This window comes from Pelodiscus sinensis, chromosome 14 (assembly GCF_052426305.1).
Source record: "Pelodiscus sinensis isolate ZL-2025 chromosome 14, ASM5242630v1, whole genome shotgun sequence".
Taxonomy (NCBI): domain Eukaryota; kingdom Metazoa; phylum Chordata; order Testudines; family Trionychidae; genus Pelodiscus; species Pelodiscus sinensis.
The window spans coordinates 23,562,501-23,582,884 of NC_143065.1; the positions used below are offsets into that span (position 1 = coordinate 23,562,501).

The 20,384-nt window shown below is 37.6% G+C and overlaps 1 protein-coding gene across 3 annotated transcripts in view; it reads left to right on the top strand.

The window, feature by feature from the left end:
• Positions 1–20,384, top strand: part of SEMA6D (semaphorin 6D) — a 365,529-nt gene that overhangs the window by 267,223 nt on the left and 77,922 nt on the right. For all 3 annotated transcript variants that reach the window (XM_075897219.2, XM_075897218.2, XM_075897220.2), the window contains one exon: positions 2,074–2,106. The gene's annotated coding sequence lies outside the window, so the exon portion shown is untranslated. The remainder of the gene's footprint in view (positions 1–2,073; positions 2,107–20,384) is intronic.

A 20,384-nucleotide genomic window follows, 5' to 3' on the forward strand; every position in this document is an offset into this window, starting at 1 on the left:
AATCCTCTCATATCTGCATTTATAAATATTTTCCACTATCAATTTTAAAATTGTATATTTTTTCTGTCTCTGTTAGTGGTGGATATATCTGACATTAGCCCTTTAATTACACTGTATTTAGATACTAATTACTGCACAGGACCCACTGTAACTCAACCACTTAGAATAGTAATTCTTAACCAGATTTTTTTATAGAAAGCATAGCTATATATTCAGTAATGGCGAGGATAATTCTTTGAAAACATACATAGAGTTTTGTTTGTCAGATTTTTACCTTTTGTGTATACCTATAGATGTAGCATACTGGATAGTTTACATTTTGTGTATACCTATAGATGTAGGATACTGCCTTCTATGCTGGCTATAAGGGCCTGATTCTTCTCACATTTGCACTGGTTTACATTGGCGCAATGCTATTGGCTTCAGTGATGTTATTCCTGGTGTATACTGGAGTAAGTGAGTGGGAAATCAGATGGACATCTTGTAAAAATTTTGCATTCTATTATTACTGAGTGTCACCATATGGCATGTCATAATTTAAAAAATTTTTTTTTTTTTTTTTTTTTGCTTTAAGAGAATAGTATTAGTTATAGCAATAAATTTTGTCTAGACAGTTTTGTGACAAGTCACGGTGATGAGTAGCTGGATATAGGTATGTAATAATTAAACCTTAGCCTCATCATCTTATAGCTCATGGAAAAGTTGGTGTGTCCTTCTGATTACACCACACTAAACTCTTGGTCCTGGTAGATGGACTGTTTTTTCATATGGTCTGGATTCATAGTACATCAAATTTCCTGTGTTCCAGGACTACTCAGACAAAATTGAATCTAATAATCATATAAGCAAATAATTTTACTTTTGCCTTTCAGTTTTAATTTTTAAATGGAGAGATTTTTCAAAGGATCAGACTAAAAGTATCAAAGGTATTGGAGGATTAGAACATTTTCTTATACATACATAAAAGTTAAACTATAAAGGTGATTCAGCCTTAGTGTAGATATTGCTTGAGGGAATTGTCCTCATTGAATCAAAGGTTAATTCTAAAATTGAGAGAAGATTACTTCAAAGTTCATAATACAAAAAGAAACACTTTTTCCATTTGTGATACATGTTTCTGCTTTATTAAGAGACAACCCTAGTTTTTTAGCATTCATCAAAACTTCCCTAATTTGCACAAATAAGTTGATGTATATGTACATGATGATAAAAGATTTGGTCACTTTGCTTTGATTATATTTGATGTATGCAGGACATTGCAAGCTTTGTTTTCAGCAGCAGAATATGAAATACAAATACTTATTTTTAAGTAAAAGGATTTTAACATACTTCAATGCTTTTTAGTTTTTGAGGTAAATTATCCTGTGAATGCATATATATCTCAAATTTAAAACAATAACATTTACAGAGGCATCACTATTGCCTTGTAGAAGATATTCTAAATAAAATTTATCAACCTCATTACTTTAAACATTTATTTGGACTTCAAACTATTTCAATATTTTCTCTCATATTCAGTGTTAAAATAGCTATTTTTAGGGCACATTGGGTTATTTTCTATGAAGGATTTTTTTTAATTGTGCAAAAGTATTTCTTTTTGATTAAGGACAGAAAGTCTTCAAGCCAAAAACAGGATCTCAGGAAAATGTGTACATATTTTGACAATAATTAAAGCTCCTGCAACACTGATCATCTCAGTGTTATTTCTAAACTAAATGTTTCAATACCAGCTCTAAAAGTATAGTAAGAATATCTATATATACATTTAATTGCATCAAAATAGCACATCCATCTGTGTGCTTTGTTCTAAGCTTGCTGAGTGAGTTGGAAATAAGGAATGTGCTTTGCAAACTCAGCAAGTTACTAACAGCAAGCTTTTTTGAATGTTTTTGAACAAATACTGTAAAAAGTAGCTGAGGAAAACTATCCACTGAATTAGTTAGAAAACTTTAGCAAAATAATTCATTTGTAACTAAGGTAATAGTGTCATGTCAAAGTCAACACAAATGCATTTACTCAACAAATATAATTATGTGAATTGACCTATTTCCCTTTTTTGTTTTACCTCTGTAGTTTTATTACTGAAGAGACAGTCCCCTGAGAAAGGTAAGCATTGCTATAACTTTCATTGCATTGGAACAGTGTGGTTCAGAACTTATATCAGCCTTTTATGTATTTCTGCTGTGACAAAGAAGATCTCAGTACATTTGTGTGAGTGTTCTGGAGTCCCCCAAAGTTACTTTTTTCTGTTTGTTTTTGTGAACTGGGAAGCCAAACATAAAATGAAATGAAGTGGCTGAATACTCAGATCTTTAGCAACAGAGAGGCAGTTTTTGTCTTTGGTTTTCCAGTCTGATTAATCCTGTAATGAAACAGAGTTGGCAATCTGGGTAGCTAGATCCCATGATGACAATGGTATTTTTAAAGTCTCTGTAGTACAGCAGTGCCCCTTCAAGGAAATCTATTCTTGAGTTGTTGTTTTTAAAGCAGGTTGTCTTTACATACCACTGTAATGTCATATTTTATTATGGTTTGCAATGCAGTTCAGACACGGCTTCAGCAGTACTGCCTAATTAACAAGATTTTTCAGTCCCAGAATATGCGATCAAGACATTTTCAACAACTATTTGATTGTCACTATGTGAAAGCTGAGGTATGAACAAAGGACACTTTGCTCAATTGTTACTAAACTGAAAGGTTATCCAAAATGGGCAGCATCTGGTTTGCACATATAATATTAACATTTCTGGAAATTCCTGAAGTGTCAGTCTAGCAAGGCAATAAGCATGTTTAACTTTAAACCTACAATTATATTGACCTTGATGGGAATAGTCACATGAGTGACATTAAGCATTTGCGTGCATAATTTTCTTGATCTTGCATTTTTCAAATGCAAAACTGAGCTTTTTAAAAAAGAGAACTAATAAACTATTTCATTTTAACCTGAGGAAAAGAGCTATATATTGAAGCAATTAGTACTTGCACTGGAGTTTTAATATCTTATTGGATATTGAAAATCAAGGCTAGGGTTGATAGCGCTGATATTGTTGAAGCTATTTCAGAAGATTTTTTCCCCCAACATGATATAATGTGATTTTCTTAAAATATCCCATTAAAATGTCTAGCATTGATTTCACTGGTCACTGGGAGATTGATGCCAATTCTGGGAGATGCCAGGCAATCCTGGAGGGCTGGCAACCCAACAGGCATGCATTTAAGATAAGATTCGGTAACAATACCATAGAGGAGAAAAACATTTAGAGCCTTGAAATTAGATCGTTGAGGTTACATTGAGACTGTTGTAAGTGAAAGGTGAGATATGTTCTGTAAGGGAGAAGTAAACAAAGAAAACTAGAATAACTAGGGATATGTCTACACTAGCCACCCTAGTTAGCTGTGGAGGCCTCTTGCAGGAATTCCCTGGGTCCAGCTCAGGGAGTATAGGGGTGGGGAGACCCAGGCAGGCCCGCCCCCGCGGTACTCTCAGGCTATGTCTACATTATAGTCTTCTTGTGTAAGAGAGTGTCCACACTGCATGGATGCTCTTGAGCAAGAAATCTCTGATGGCCATTCATAGAATGGCCATCAAAGCACCTGTGCTTTTTTGGATAGGCTGTATTTGCACAAGAAACCTCTGCAAAGTGTCCACACATGCCTTTTTGTGCAACAGCTGTAGCGCAAAAAGGAGTTATGTCTCGTAGAAGGAGGTATACCTACACTGCAAAAAGCCCTCTGTTCTGCCATTTTACTGTCGATTTCCTTGTGCAAAAGAGTATTTGAGATGTGGACACTCCGCTGGTTTTTGCACAAAAACCTTGTAGTGTAGACGTAGTCTCAGGACCCAACCCAAGAAGGGAGAGGGGGACAGCACTGGGTGGCCAGGCATGGCCACTTTGAGCAGCCCAGCATTGCTGGGTGAGGGCAGTTGTGGCTCCTATGGGGGCACGTGGGCAGGACTATGCTGCCTGGCCTCAGTGGTGCTTCTGGGAGGGAAGGGCACAGCAGTGTGATCAGTAGGGCTTTCCCCCTGGGTCTGGTCCTGGGGCTAAGGGGTGAAGGGTTTGGGGCTGGGAAGCCACTTACTTGGGCTAGTGGCTGGCAAGATAGTGATCCCCATCCCTCGCTGGCCACTCCCTTCCTGGTGTGGCTGCCCCCAGTGGCCACTTTGCAGTATAACTGTTCCCTGCACTCATTACCCCCTGTTGTAACTGTGCTGTATCACATCCCTCCCTGCCCTTTCCATTTTATGGAAAACAAGTGAATACCAAGCACAACCCATTTTCCTGGCAGAACCAAACCCTGGCCTTGCTTTAAATTAGGATACGAGGAAGCTGCATACAAAATTTAGTGCTAGCCATTATTGTTTAGGAGGAGTTTTTGAAGAAATGGACTCACAGACAGATAGATACTCAAATCTCTAAGGGTGCGACTACACAGCAGGGCTTATCTCAGAATAAACTACCCAAATTGAGCTAAGTCAATTGTGTAACTTATTTCAAAATAGCTTATTTTGAAATTGGGAGTGTTTACACAGCATTTATTTGAAATAGAGCACTCTTCCTCCAACTTCCCTTACTCCTCATACAATGAGGATTACAGGAGTCAGAGTAAGAAGTCCTTCAGCTTCACAATATTTTGACATTTCAAAGTAACTGCCTTCTGTGTAGACATGGACTAAGTTATTTCAAAATAACACTAGTTATTTTGAAATAATGTTGCTGGGTAGATGTACCCTAAGATAGATAGATGGATAGACAGGCAGATAGATGTAATGTGTGTTTTTGAAAGGAGATGTTCTTAATTTTATAAACACTGATATTTTATAAGGCTATGTCCAAGAATATCAGCACAAACACTGGCATTTGCAATGTGCTGAATCGCTAGTAATTATTTAGATGAAAAACTTTAGTTACTCTGTACTGTGGTTATCTTAAGAAACCACGTAGTAAAAAGGCTTTGTGGATAAGTCCCTTTGAATCAGCAAGCTGCTTCAGATTAACAATTCTTTTAGCTGCTGCCATATATTTTTATCCTATACAATAACAAATATGATTATCACAGAAATACCATGTTTTCCTTAACCTGTTCCTAGCTGGGAGACTCTACGGTATGTGTTCTGAAGTCCAGCTAACACTGAAGATTGAAGTGTAATTACAGTACAGGCAATCTCATCTCTGGTAATTACAGCTGTCACCATCGATTCAATTAACCAGGATAACTAACTTTGCTGAGCCAAAGTCGTCAAAGCTTTCTTGCTAAATCCAGATTGCTTCATAAGGGGTTTTGTTGGGTTTTTGTGAGTTTTCAATTGCCAAAATACTGAGACTTAAAGAAGCAGATAAAGGTGGATTTCAGGATAGGGGCTAGAAAAGGAATCTCATGTCATTACATTTTAAAAAGAGAAATTGTAAATGTTCTTTCAAATCAAGTATTGGAAATGAAAAACAGGTTTTTGGGTGGAAGAGAGAGAGTCCTAAAAGGCTGCAAGTTAGGGCAGAATTTAGCCTAATGCTTCTAGTAAAAGGATAAAACAGTATATAACAGCCAGACTTCTATCTTTGTGTCCTATCTCTGCACCCTTCAATGGAGTTTCTCAAGATTTACACTGATGTAACTGAGAGCAGAAGCTATCCTAATTGCTTGACATATCCTCCCTCCCACTCACCTGCCTCCCTATCCATAATACCTGGAGTTGGTTTTAGATATATAGAGCTCTGCCTGGATACAGTATTTTGTATCCACATCTGCATCTGTAAGTGCAAAAATGAGCCGCAGCTATCTGCATCCACAACCACAGATGCAGATAACTGTGGATATAAAGCAGATATCTGCAAATTTACAAGGTTCTAGATACAAAATTTGTATCTGCATCTGTATCTATCAAAAATGATATACCAACTTGAATTATTTACTGTCTGTAATAACATCTAGAGTTGATGGTATGATTCATTGTTATATATAATACTTGAGCCCTGGTTTGAAATATAGGCAGGAAGAAATGCTGATCCAACAAGAAAAGGGAATTATAAGCACTTCAACACCCAATTAATATTTTACACAAGATTCAGCCTTAAGACACAGCTTTTGTCAGATACTACTGCCCTGGGACTGGTTGGTATTGTAGTGCGGGACAAGGAAAGGAGAACTTCCTTCCCAACAACCTGCTTATGCTACAGTTACAACTTCGGAGACATTAGAAAGTGTTTCCTCCATCCTCTTAGTTGCTGACATTGTCCATCTGAATTCAGGTTCTGGTACCTTATTCTCATTAAATAGTCCTGAGCCTACGCATCACACTCTGGCTTGTAGGATATAGAGAGAGATCTCTCAGTGTATTCACATGTTAGTCTATAGATCCCCTCAATAACCAGATGCCAATAACAAATAACAAAAATGCCATTTAGGAAACTCTCATGGAGGAATTGCCCATGAAAGTATTCACCTATCTGAAGAAAGACAAATACTATGTACTATTTCAGCATATAACCTCCCTTTGTTCAACATGTTATAAAAAGAATGAATCTAGACAACTAAAATCGGTGGCATTATTCATTAAAATGACATAGTTACTTTATGTTCAGTACTTTCCTTGTAGCTGTATTTATGGCATTACTGAAGGGGAAAGAATACAGGATGTACTCCTCATGGGACCATATGTACAGTTGCATCTGACTGGTGTATAAAATCAACCAGAGAATATAGTGAATGACTGTGTACTGGACATTATGCTCACTATAATGTCATATATTATACCGTCAATATGTATAATTAGAATTGTGAATCTAAGTCCCATCAATAGATGAGATATTGTTATAGGGATATAAATAGAGAATAAGATTTTTTGCATTAGGCATATGAATGGGTATGACTAAGAAAAATATAGAAGTAACAAGACAAAAATTAATGCTTGTTGTTATGGGTAAATCAATATTTGGGAAAGGAGGGCCTAGAAAAATATCCCAACCTTACTCTGATCAGTAGAATTGTCAATAGACTTACTCAACTAGAATTTCATCACATTTGAAAACTATTATGTTTATTTCCTTAACATATTTGTAAATATTGTATTTTTACTAAAATGGTAATTTTAGAGGATTATACCATACTGACTCACTGTTTTAATCACTGAAATAATTTGCCAAGAGTCATAGCATTTTAACCATTAAAATAATTTACCAAGAGTCATAGTGGATTCTCTATCACTGACCATTCTAAATGAAGATTTGATGTTTTTCTAAAAGTTCTGTTCTAGGAATTATTTTTGGAAAGTTCTAAAGCCTGGGTTGTACAGGAAGTCAGACCAGATGATAACAATAGTCCCTTCTGATCTTGGAATCTTTGAATCTATTGCTATGAACTGATATATCTTTTACCTATTGCCCAACTCTCTATGGCAGCACCTATCAGCGGTTAGGTGAGTCTCTAGCCTAGTGCATCCTGGGAAATCTCAATTGATCAAGAAGACAATTCTTGAGGTCTAGGAGCTAGAAAATGAGGCCAAAAGAATACAGTACAATTTTCTGTGTGTTCAGCCTGCTAGGCCTGTATATTTGAAAATGTTCATTCTCTCTCTAAGCAACCTGCTATATATCCTGCTGTATGTTCTTTTATGCTTCCATTCATTGGACAAGAAGTTTTGCAGCGAAAAGACATTTTTTACTTATAATAAAAGCTATTCGTTCATTAGTTATGTAACAATTAAGTCCTATTAAGATTAATAAATTCTTGCATTTTTTTGTTTGACTGATTGGTAACATGTCTGGGTGTCTCCTTAGAAATATCATACATGTTTTTCATTTATGAACTTAATTTTCCACTCTTCTGTGTTATTCTCTTCCTGGTTTGGTTTGTATGTTCTTACAATATCTGCCAAAAGTCTGCCACATTGCATAATGAATATCCCTTGCTCACACTTATCAGTGTATTGCGCACACTTATCAGTGTCAGCCAAGTTAGATGGGAGATTTGCCTGTGTCCCTCTTAATTGTAAATTTTAGGGTAGGTTCTCTTCCACACTACCGATCTGTTAGGTTCTGCCTGTTTCTAAAGATCAGCACTGGATCCAACACAACTCAGAGCTGTTGACAGGTGCTCCAAATGCACCAGTACCACAGAAATTGATCTGATACTGTACATTAATAAAGTGGCATACATATACCTCCTACAAAGCATATACACATTCATACATTATCGGGCAGCAGGCATGCTGCCTGCTGTGACAGAAGATATGATCTGATATAGCCTCCCTATATAGTATTACTTAGCATTTGTATTATAACAGTGCCTAGAGGCCCCATTGTGGTGTTGCTATACATTCCCATAGGAAAGGAAGTCTCCTACCCCCAAAGAGCTTACTGTTCACAGGTGGAATTTTCAAAAGTGATCAGCATTCCCCTAACTCTGCTCCCATTAAAGTGAATGGTAAAACTTCTACTGACTTCAGTAGAAGCAGAGTAAACAAATGTAGGGTGCTTTTGAAAATCCCATTCAATAGATAGTACAACCCCCAAACTATTAGTATCCCTTTTTTACAAATGGGATCTGAAGCACAAAGAATTGGTGACTTGATTATAGTCAGCATATCACAGAACAGGGAATTGAACCTTTCTCTCCTGAATGCGGACGAGTGCCTGAAATATCATCTCCTATTGATTTCAACAGCAGTTTTGTTGGGATTGTTGGGATGTGTTGGGATTGCAGGAACAAGCCCAGAATTTCTTCCTTTTCATGTCACCTTGCTTTAGGCCACTTCTGTTCAATGATTTGTCTTTTTCATATGTTTTCACATTTGAATGGGTGTGCTTTGCATTTTATTATTGTCTAACATTGTCCATTATTGGGTGCACTGATTCACATAACAATGTAAACAGAACACAATCTATGAATTGATTGCACAAATCCATGTCCTGCAATGTCACTGAATGACCTCCTATCTGATTGAATAGTTTAGTATGTGTGTGTTTTATTAATGTACAATATCAGATCTTTAAATATCTTAGCAAACACTGAAAAGAATCATGTTTCAATATTTCTTTGTTCATTTTTTTCTTTAGAGAAAAATTCAGATTTTTTTCCCTTTCAAAATGTAACTCCACAATTTCTCTGAAACTGTACATCTTTCCCACTTCTACACAGCATTAGCACTTGTCTCCATATGCTTATTGATGGTGCAGTTAGTTTCTTCTGATATCATATTATGAAAATATCATGCACAGCCTCACAGTATAAATAAGGAGCCTTCGTCAATTTCATTTCTTTTGTTCAAGTTTTGAAAAGCACATTTTGCAAACATAGTTGTTTTAAAACAACTGATTCAATTGGATGATGAATGAAACAAGATGCAACAGAGGAAATTCCCCAAACTGCTAATCTTAAAGGTCACTGACTAAAGTAGTTTAACTTCATAAAATGGGATCCTGAGTCCTGTAAGTTGGCTAGGAGAATGTCAGAACATCTTGCTCTGAAGAGAGGTGAAAATCTTTGCATGTCTAATAGCCAATGTATGGCTCTGATCATTTATGTGGTTGTTTTTGTAATCCCAAACAGCTGTTTGGTTAATTGGAAAGACTTTTTTAATAAACCTGAATGGTGGGTGCCTTTCAAGTAATGTAATTCAACAACTGAAGCCTTGCCTCAGAGCTGAGACAAGGACACTGCTCTGTCTTAGCAGCATTACTCATTTTAAAAACAAATGCTCCTCTTTATATTTTTTACTAGAGATGTCAAGATCAGGTACTGGTGAAAAGAAAAAAGTTAAATTAATTTTAATATTACTAAGATCACTGTCAACATACCTTGTTTTACATGATGTCTCAATCAATTTGTGCCTAAGTGGAGCTTAGCAGCATCTCCTACAAGTCCCACCAGGCCCCAGGTGAAGTTTGCTGAGGCAATACAAAAGTGCAGGGTTAACCCTAAGTTAAGTTTTCTTTCATAAGGCATGTGCCAGCTCGCTCTATGACTGCAATCCTGTTATCTCAAGCCAAAGTTTTGTTTTCACTCATACCCACACGTATCTAAAGTGCAACCCTGCACACACTTGCTCATACAAATAACTTTTATGGATGTGAGAAGTGAAGTCCCTTTTAAAGCAATGGGACTACTTCCACTACACTCAGCAGCAATGGGATCTGTTCTGCAGTCTCTAAATAAACATTCATATGGTCAGTCACTTTATTTGTATACATTAATCTTTTCCAATGGTAAGAATGTTGTGGTAGAAAAGCTTTTCTCCCCAAAGATTGTTAGCCGTAATACAAACTAAGAAGACTTCAATTGTCAAATTGTGTTACTTGAAAAGCATTCAAGTTGACACATGCATGCTGTCATCCAAGGACTCTTTAGCAAGCTCTAATGCAAGGGGGCCCAGAGTAGGACAGGAGCATAATGGACAAGAGGAATTAGGTGGTGGTACATAGTGGTGCAGAGACTGTGGACAGCACTTTTGCTATAAGTTAAGCAGCTCCATAGTGCTATGGATATTGGAGCAGCCCAGAATCAGTAGGGTGCAATGATTACTTAACATTAGTCTCTCTTCACTCTGAGCTAAAGCTTCAGAGCGGTAGCTGCGTTAGTCTGGAATTCGGATGTGTCTACACTGCATTCCTCATTTTTAAGGTGTAAGGGTTATTTCAAAAGAAAGGGTTTCTTTCAAAATAACTGCATCTACATGGCATTTTTTATTTCGAAATAGTGACCAGACACGATTATGCAAATGAAGCATGGGAAATTCAAATCCGTGCTTCATTTGCAATTTCGTTTGTCTGCATTTGCATTCCTCTCTTGAAAGAGGAATGCAGTGTAGACATAAAAACTTAAAAACCAACAAATAGACTAGTAGCACCTTAAAGACTAACAAAACATTTAGATGGTATCATGAGCTTTCATGGGCACAACCCACTTCTTCAGGTGACACAGTGGGTTGTGCCTACAAAAGCTCATGATACTATCTTCATGTTTTGTTAGACTTTATAATCCTACTAGTTTATTTGTCGTTTTTTACGTTTTTCACTCTGAGGTGTAAGTTTTAAGCTTTTCTTGTGCAGTGCCTCATGAAAGAATTTTCCCAAGTGATCAATGATTACCTGGGTACAGTAGAGATGCATGAGACAGGAAATATGAGTCACTGCTTAGCATGGGAGGGGGGAAGAAGGCCTGAAACATGCAGTCTAACCTTTAAAGAAAGATCATAATGGGGAAAGAGGAATATTTAATAGGTCTTTACCTACAAGTGTACATTTTAATAATTTTTTCAGGGAAAGTAACTGCATAAGAGGCTAATTGTTATATTGTGCAACCCAAACTATAAGAACATCAGAGCTGCCATAGTGGGTCAAATTTGCCCAATATCATGTCTCCATACCATTCATGATTTTATAAACCTCTGTTATATCTCCCTTTAGTAATCTTTCTTCTAAACTGAAGAGCCCTAATCTTTTTAGTCTCTCCTCATATGAAAGTTGTTCCATACTTTTGATCATTTTTGCTGCCCTGCTCTGAACATTTTCTAGATCCACTATATCTTTTTTGAGATGGGGGCAACCAGAACTGCACACAATATTCAAGGTGCAGGCACACCCATGGATTTATACAGTGTCATTTTGATATTTTTCTGTTTTATTTTTTATCTCTTTCCTAATACTCCCTAAGGGTATGTCTACACAGCAAAGTTATTTAGAAATAACAGCCGTTACTGGCCCGGATGACAGGACTCCGGCTAGCTGGAGCAGCCCCCCGCCCTTGGCCCAGAGAAGCCACAGCTGGCTGGAGTAGCCCCACAGCGCAGAGGCACCCAAGCTGGCTGGAGCAGCCCTGCCACCCATGGTGTGGCACGGCAGGACCCCAGCCAGTTGCAGAAGCCCCGGAACCTGTGGTGTGGTAGGACCCTGGCGGCCAGAGCAGCCCCACTGCCCACAGTATGGCAGGATCCTGGCCAGCTGGAACAGCCCCACTATCTGTGGGGGACTGGGTTGGCAACCCTTGGCTTGATAGTTCATAGCCCTAGCAAGTCTGGTCTTTCTGTATAAGTTATCAAGCTTCAGAGGTGTAGCCAAGTTAGTCTGGAACAGGAAAAACTTAAAAAACAACAATAGACTAGTAGCACCTTAAGGACTAACCAAACATGTAGATGGTATGATGAGCTTTCATGGGGCACAACCCACTTCTTCAGATGACAGGAGTGTTAGAAGTCCAGATCCAAGAATAAATAAGGGAAGGAGGGAGAGGGAAGAAGAAAAAAAAGAGAAAGAAAAAGGAGGAAAAAAGAAGGGAAGGAGGAAAAAAGAAGAACAGATAATCTTCAGATATGTAGCTGAGTTAGTCTGTAACAGGAAAAACGTAAAAACAACAAATCGTCTAGTAGCACCTTAAAGACTAAATAGTTACAAGAGGCTGGTAAGAAACATTAGCACCTCCATTGTTTGGTTGGTAGATTAAGTCGTAGGATGTGGAAAGTAATGTGCAAGCCAGCCAATGTCTTTTTTCATAACATTTGCATGAGAATTAAACTTGTAAATGAAGATAAGTTCCAGTCCTTCTCTGTGTATTTGGCTTGTGGAATTTGTCTGAAACAAAATGGTGACTTGGAGATCCATTAATGAGTGTCTAGATAGATTAAAGTGTTCTCTAACAGGTTTTTGTGTATTGCCTTTTCGGATATCTGATTTGTGTCCATTAATTCTTTCAGACAGAGACTGTCCAGTTTGGCCAATATACATGGCAGTGGGGCATTGTTGGCATTTGATGGCATAGATCACATTAGTGGATGTGCAGTTAAATGAGCCTCAGATTTGGTGGCTGATGTGGTAGAGTCCATTGATGAGATTACTGGTGTAGATATGTGGGCACAGTTGTCACCTGGGCTGATTGTAGGGGTGGGTTCCTGGATGATTATGATGGAGGTGTGTTGCATGGTTATTGGAAAGAATTTGCTTGAGATTAGGGGTTGTCTGTAGGTGAGGATTGGCCTTTTCCTCAAGGCCTTTGAGAGTGAGGGGTCATTTTCCAGGTTAGGTTGTAGATTGTTGATAATACATTGGAGGGGTTTAAGTTGTGGACTGTAGTTGATGGCAAGTGGAATTCCGTTGTTTTCTCTTTTGGGACCTATCTTGAAGTAGTTCATGTCTGGGTACTTTTTTGGCTCTATTGATCTGTTTTTTCACTTCTCCAGGTGGGTATTTCAGTTTTATTAATGCTCTGTATAGATCCTGTAGGAGTTTGTCTCTGTCTGTGGGCTAGGAGTAAATCTGGTTGTATCTTAGGGCTTGGCTGTATACAGTAGATTGAGAAATGTGTCTAGGATGGAAGCAAGGGGCATGAAGGTAAGTGTAGCAGTTGGTAGGTTTCCAATATATAGTGGTGGGAATTTATCCATTATTTAATTGTACTGTGATGTCAAAGAAGTGGATCTCTTGTGAGGACTGATCCAGGCTGAGGTTGATGGTGGGGTGGAATTTGTTGAAATCCCTGTGAAATTCTTCAAGGGTCTCTTTCCCGTGAGTCCACATGATGTAGATTTCATTGATGTGGCGTGAGTAAAGTAAGAGTGCTAAGGGGCGAGATTTGAGGAAATGTTGTTCAAAGTCAGCCATAAAGTCGTTGGCATATTGTGGTGCCATGGGTGCCCATGGCTGTGCCACTGACTTGAAGATACAAATTGTCTCTGAATGAGGCGTAGTTGTGGGTGAGGACAAAGTCACATCTCTGTAACCAGGTGTGCAGTGTTGTCATCGGGGATGCTGTTCCTGATAGCCTGTAATCCGTCTTCATGTGGAATATTGGTGTAAAGAGCTTTTATGTCCATAGTGGCCAGGATGGTGTTTTCAGGAAGATTACAGTTTTGTGGTTTTCTCAGGAAGCCGGTGGTGTCTAAAAATAGCTAGGAGTGCTGGTAGCATAGGGTCTGAGGAGAGAGTCAATATAGACAGAATTCCTGTTGTAAGTGTTACCAGTGCTTGAGATTATGGGTCATCCAGGATTTCCAGGTTTGTGTATCTTAGGTAGCAGATAGAAAACTCCTGGTCAGGTTGGGGGGGGGTGTTAGTGTAAATTTGGTCCTGAGCAGCATCAGGGAGCTTCATGAGTATAGCTGGTCCCCGAATTATGAACGCATCAACTTAAGACCATTTGTATTTACGACCAACCTCCTATATAGCCGGAACCCAGTTACGAACGAAATCTGCACTTCCGAACAGCAGGGCCATATGGAAGTGAATGTAATCTGATTTATGAACAGATCGAGTTATGACCTAGTGTTTGGTACGTAACTCGTTCGTAAGTCGGGGACCGGCTATAGTTGTTTCAAGTTTTTTTGGCATTCTTTAGTGGGATCACAAGAGAGAGGCTTTTAGAATCTGCTGTTGGTGAGTTTCTGAATGTAAAAAACATTGCTTGAGCCCTGGCATTTAATTGCTTGAGCCCGACATCTCTTTCCTTAGTAATTAAGCCTGGGAGGTAGCATTACAACAGACAGAAGACTGGCTCCAGGAATGAGCTTTAGGCTACCAGCTTACCTGCTTGTTTGCTATGCAGTTTAGCAGATAAGTCTTTGTGTAGTTTTTGGTTATTTGGAATTTTTTATTGTTTTGCACTTGCCCATTTGTCTTTCCTTAAATTTTAAAGGAAGTTTTTATTCCTTTATAAGATACCAGGCAGAAATGTTCATAGACACAGCAAATATTAAGACTACCATGGAGTATATATGCAAAAGGTAAATTTTAAGCACATACAAAAAAAGTGTCTGCATCAGAAATCTGATTCTAAGAGTGACACTAGCACAATCATGAAAAGAAAATGAAGCTCTGTGAACTAAATGGCAATCAGAGCCACCAACACATCTTGAATATCACAAAGAACTGCTCACAGTCTACAAAATTAGAATTATTTCCTGGAACTATTTTGCAAATAACTTGGAAGCAAAACAAATTGTAAACTGCACATAGGAGTATCATGAACAGAACAAGAGGCTATATTTGTACACTACATTATTCACTGTAAAGGGTTTACTTATTTCCAGCTAGTTTATAGGCTGTGTTAGAATTACACTATGTCCCATGAGAACAGAGTCTTAAGTAATCCAAGAAGAAACCTTGTTACCTCTCATGATAGCATGTTCTCAGCACTTCCCATGATGGAGAGTCAAATGAAATATATCTCATATGGAATTCCAATACTGCTTGTAGGCAACGAATGAAATCACTTGAATACTTCCAACAGTGCTGTCTGAAAATGAGGCTGAAGATTAAATGGCAAGGTCATATGTCAAACATTAAAATCCATGAAATACTGATATTGCTAAAAATGAAGCTATGGAAGTGAATTCAGATAATAGGTCATGTACTGGGAGGCCCAAGATTACTCTTTGGTCAAATGATTCAAGAAAATTGCAGGCATGGAATGCTTTAAAAGAGTCTCCTAATACTTTTAAAGCATGCCCCATTTCTACATATCCTGCAGCACAGATTGCAGTTACACAATAGCGAGCAGCAATGGAAAAGGCAGTCTGAGACTCAACCATCAATATACTTTGCATACCAATGATAAACCTGTGTGGGAAAAACAAATCCTAACAAGACTTGTAATGATAAAACATGCAAGCAGCAGAGAAACTCAGGAATTATCAGTGTAGATTGTAATTTCTTCTTCAGCCTTAAATAAATCTTCTGCTAAAAGATCTCTTACTAGAGTCATCAAGAAAACAGTGGGTCAGTCAGTTCAACATTCCTCAGCCCTGCAGCATTGTGCTACATCACAAGAACCACAAAGTGAAAAGACTCTGCTTGTGTTGTCCAATCTGAGAGCCATGCAGAAAGAAGAAAAAAGCAAATTGAAAAGGAAGTTCAGTATTTACAATTTCTATATCTTAATCATCAAAGATATTCATAACCTAGATATAGACATCTGGGCAGACCCCCAGCTGGAGTACATTGCCTTCGCTTCCTTGGTTTCAGTGGCCTTATGCTCATGTACACCCTGCCGAGGAGCTGCATATTTATTACTGTTGTCTTTAAAATCCATTATTTTTAATCCAAGAGTGTCTCTGTAACTAATTAAAACAAATTAGGTTAATTCTTAAAACAGAATCTAATGTCCTCTGTTACTATGAAAATGACTCTGTCTAAAAACCTGCTTCATTTTCAGAGTTAAATGACTATGCGTAAGCCAAGAGTAATCTATTGCTAGAATCAGAGCTCTTGACAATGGGTATTTTCCAAATGTAGATTATATGCACTTTAAATATATGAGCATTAGAAAATGAAGTTGAAATAACTGACTTGTGAACTATGGCCAAATAGAAGAGTACTAGCTGGTGCAAACTATGAAACAGTTACTTGAATGAGAAGACAATGAGGAGTCCTATGGAACCTTAAAAACTAACACATTTATTGGGGCATAAGCTTTCATGGGTTGCAGCTGAAAGTTTATGCCCTAATAAATTTGTTAGTCTACATGGGGCCTCAGGACTTCTCATTGTTTTTGCTGAAATGTACCCCTCTGAAACTTAATGAGAAGGAGATTCATTGGAAAGGATTAACTCTGAAATGGTAAGTGTGTGAGAGAGACATATGAACACAGAATTATTATCATGTCCAAGCTTTTCATGCCCTCTAGAAGCAAAGAGAGTAATTTGTATCCATTTTCATTTACCAGTCATGCATTCTGAAGTGATGGAGTTTGGCAAGAATATGATTTAACAATTATTAAATGAGCCCCATTGTAAAAAAGTAAAATAAAAACCACTTGGAAATAAACTCATTTATCTGATTACATGAGACTAAAGAATGCTTTGAGAGCAGTGGAGAACTGTCATTTACAATATTAACATTTATTGAATGAGCAAAGATTATAGTGACCTGAAAAACAATACGCAAAAAGCCCTTGGTGATTATACAGATAAATGTACCAGTCTTTGATTTGGAGGGTTGTGCTCTGACATGTTATGGCAATTTACAATTGCTACCCAAATGTTCTTTTGGAGATATTCACTGGACCTCCAACTATAATAGCTGAAACTGAAATTTTAAGGCTTCATATAATGTGATTTGATTGATATAATAACTCCAGTGTTTCTTTTTAAAGATGAATCTTTACAAATTGTAAAGAGAAATCCACTCACACTGCATATTTTGCACAAGTAGTATGTTCTTTATTTTTTTATTTTCACTGGATGGCAGCATGTTAGCATCAGTATTTGCCTACCCATATGTTCCATATCCTTATAAATGATTAAGGAAAATTATGTTTGTTAACTATGTGTATTGATATTTTACCTTCTGTGAATTAAGGCAATCTTAGCTTTAAAAAAACCCAACACCTTAGTCTTCCAATGTGACAGCTGTTGTTGTTTTTTTTAAAGCTTTCTCCATATATTTAGATTTCTGTTCAGTTTTATATGTACACAGCTGTATTCTGTATATAAGGCTGCTAAAATAAAAAGTATATTTAGTTAGCATACTGAAATTGGCACACTAAAAATCATCTTTCCAATATAAAAAATGTGTGAATTATGTATATAGGTTTTGGAGTCAAATGATATTTCACAATAATCATATGATAATAAAATGTATAATTAATAATAAAAATGCCAACATCTGTTAGCCTATTAATACAGGCTGATTTTAATGTACTATTTGGAATGTGTTATCATTAACTTAATTTATATTAAAATCCCTCAAATTCAATCTGCTTTCATTAGTTGCTAATTTAGGTTGGCACATGGCGTAGAGAAGGTTCTATTTTTTTCTTTGTCTATAATCAAATTTCACAAATGTTTTTAAACCTGCTAAAATAACCCAAATGTCCTATCAGCAGATGGATCAGATTTGCCGGCTGGGTTACTCTCAGCTGTGATTGATTGGCCATCTAAGCTCGAGCTGGTATCACTCATTCATTGGAACAGTGCCTCTCTCCATGGACACTGTGTGTCTCCTGATGCCCTTCTATGCACTAACCTGTTTGTTTGCTCCATCTAGTCCTCGTTGCCAAAGTACAATGCATTCAGAAGCCTGTGCAGTTCACAGCTGCAGCACAAATTCCTTTGAATGTACAGGGCTAATTTATACAGTCATACAATGGCTGTTCATAAACCTGGGATATAGTTCTGCTTCTCAGTAAGGGGAAATGTGTAGCCCTGGTCTTAAAAGTCAGATTTCCATAAAGGCTTGACCAGTAACCAGATGTCTTTACTAAATGAAAACCTTTTTTTTTTTTTTTTTTTTTTTTTTTGTTAAACATTTAACAGGAGAGATATTGGACACCAGGGATAGTTTGTTGTATGGCAAACAAAAAGAGGATGTAGTAGAGACGAAATTCCCATGCACACACTATCATACCATCTGCAGGGAAAATTCTATATATGGAGCTAACTATGAGGAATTGCAGAAAAGAAAACTATAAAGCAAGTCTGCCTGTCTTTTAACATGCAAATTAAAGGCATTCTGTAGTAGTCTGAAAACTCTCTGGGGATTTGCAGTGGCCATCTGAAAGCTGTGAAGCTTCACAATAACGTGACCGGGTGAAAACATCTGGTTTTGGATGAAGATTTCACAGAAATATCCCATTTCCTCAGCATGAGCTGAATTGGGAAGTGTTTTGTCACTTTTGTGTTTTGAGTCTGTTGGTGGCATGTGTACCTATAGTACTTCACTGAAAAGCCATTCAGTTTTACTGAAAACAGCAGGCTCAGCAACTCTACACAGAGATCCATCCCATTAAGCTTTCAGAAATCCAATATTTAAACATTTGGTATAAATGCTGAATGTTTATTTTTAAATAATCCATAAATTGTGGGTCTTGGACTGTTTCTTAACAATGTACACAGGAGATTTTCTCTTCTTTGCCTTAGGATAAAGTTTTCCACAAAAAGGGCACAATCCTCTTCTGATTCTGTTGGTTAGGAGACTTGATGATCTTCCACCTCTTTTTATTTTCTTTAAATGGTATTAAAATAAATGAATATGTACAGCTATAATCCCAAGCAGCTCTGTTTCAGTGAATGCAGGGGGGAGCAGCTCATGGTATATTTTTGTTGGCTTTATATAATTCACAAATCAGAATTAACAGGTCATAAAAATGTACTAATTACTTGAAGAAATAAAGAAAATCCAAGATTAATGCTAACCACAGCACTAAGTCATCTTTCTTTGGGTTATAATGACGTTGTTATATAAATGAAAAACCTCCAATCTTTGTATGTGTTTAATTAAAAGCAACCAGCAATGTCATTTTAAAACACGATGAAATATAATCATTCAAATCATTTGGGCTTAGCATTTATGATGGTTTCTCTTTTTTGTATTGATTTCCTCATTTGAACATAGCTTAGTCAAACTGTACCATTGGCTAAAACGGAGGCGGGGAACCTAAGGCCCGGGAGCCAGATGCAGCCCCTGGCTTGCTTGGATCCAGCTCCTGAGGCTTAGGGGTCCTCCAAGATTGGGGAGCCCATGCTGGTGAGGGGTGCACTTCTTTATTTCTCACTTGTGAAATCAGGCCCCTGACAGATTTTGCTGTGGGTCAGTGGCCCCCAACCCAAAAAAGGTTCCCCACCCATAGGCTAAAAGGAGTATTTATTGACCTCCGTGGGTATTATATGCAGCAAGCCAAGAGAGGACTGTGACGCAAATAAGACTGTAAAGGCTTTTGTAAATCTAAAAACCCAGAAAGTGATGGGCCCTTCAAAGGCTTTGTTTTTACATGAACTGCTTCTTTGTTCCATAATTTGTTTGAGGTCTTAGCTTGGGATAACTTTTCAAGCAGGCTCTGAAAAGGGTAGAGCATACGAGTTGGGTGCAATACCAATGTTAAAATTGGCTAAATTTGCTTTTTTTGTTTGTTTGTTTTATTTTTTAAAACCATTGATTCAGTGCTGAGTATATATACCTAATGGCCTGATCAATGGCCTCTGATGTCAATAGAAAGACAGCAATTGACTTCAGAGAGCTTTAGAGCAGACCCTATAGCAAGCAAACATGAAGTAAAAAACTAGTTTTTCAACTGTCAGAGCGTTGCGGATAGACAACAGGCATGGTGCTGGGATTATACCATGCTTACTATAGAAAATGTGTTAGTTTGTGTTCTCTCACCCATCATTTGTTAGACTGTGAGCTCCCTGGAGCACGAACAATTTTGTTTTTGTTTTTTTAATTAAAGGTTCATACAGTATTTAGCACACTGGGACCCCGATTCTCCAAGGTCTTTTAGTCCTGCCCCAACACAATTAATTAACCAATAAGTGTGAGGGGTCTTAGCAGACCTTATCAGCATCTAGTAAGCACCTTGTAGGCGCTCAGTCCCCTACACATATAACCTCCTGTAATGGTTGCTTAGCCTATAGCCTTCACAGTCATAGACAAACTGTAGGATGTTCTACTATCAAAACAGAGGCT